Genomic DNA, 1,331 nt, shown 5'->3' on the forward strand with positions numbered 1-1,331 from the left:
AGTAGGCTTCGGCCGCCACCCGGGCAAAATTCAAAATTTCCTACCGACTGAAAATATTAGGTGTGTCCCGCGCGCTCATATGACCTTATGCAGTTGCGAGTGCCGTAAAACACTTTACAAAAACGAAAAGCAAAAAAAAATCCATCATATTATATTGCTATTGCTCTCATCATCATCATCATCATCATCACCATCATCACATCATCATGATGCGGTCATTCATGATTTGTAATTAAATTAAACTGCAGCCAACATTTCTATATTTAGATCTACTTACTTATAGACAATTGATGTGCAAAGACTGACCTTCGTGATGGTACATGTATTATAATGATTTATATAACATAACGCACTATTAATGAATAAGGTTAGGCGAGGCTTTTTGAGGGTACAGCAGTAGGTCTACATGTATATCAATTTGCAGTTCACGTGGGTTGCTGTATTTATAAGTAGGTTAGTTTTTACCGCCCCCCCCCCTTCCCAAAAAAAACCCAACAAAAAAGCTACACTACAACAACAACAAACAAACAACCTAACAAACAAAAAACAAAAATAAAAAAACTGCAAAAAACAACAACAACGAAAACCCCAACATCAACGAAAAAAGGTACCCATGGCCAAAGTTCGTTCTCCGCGTTCCTAAAGAAAAAACAAACCCACAAGACAAAACAACCCCACAACAAACTATCAATGCGACAGCCACAAACTTTGACACCATCTTCAAAATAAATATTAAAGAATGGAAAACAGAGAATAGGAAAAAAAAATCCAGCCTGATTGTCACGTTTAATTCACAAATAGTTATTGTTTCACAAGCAACTTCATTTAAATGTGATAAGCAATTAATGGTGCATTGTGAGGGGAACGTGATTCACTCACGTTGCACAATATGAAGCCCTTCCGCTAATATTTACGTACAACACTCATGATTTTTGTCACGATGACAAAGCATTAGCCCAGAAATCTACGTGCTATGAATAGCGGGCGGACGCGGATATATCAGAGAGAAAGGATAGCCCCGCTTACATAAGTATAAAACGTGTGTGGCAGCAGTCTACGGTCCACATTTTTGTGTGAAGTAGAGTTATATCTGACACTTTGACACCTCGTACAAGTCATAAAATAGAGGGGACGTGGCAGTGACTATACGTTTTCAAGCTCTCCGCACCTAGCCTCTGAAAAGGAGTGATATTGAAAAAATTGCGATACTGCCGACCGTCACCACAGTTCTTGGATTCAGAGCGCCTGGTCGTTGCCGGTAAGCCGAGATCAATTTCTGCTTGGAAAGCTCGATATTTAAGTTTTGATGATGTGATTGAGTGAGCGCTGCT

The sequence above is a fragment of the Aplysia californica genome, unplaced genomic scaffold (assembly GCF_000002075.1).
Source record: "Aplysia californica isolate F4 #8 unplaced genomic scaffold, AplCal3.0 scaffold01376, whole genome shotgun sequence".
NCBI lineage: Eukaryota > Metazoa > Mollusca > Gastropoda > Aplysiida > Aplysiidae > Aplysia > Aplysia californica.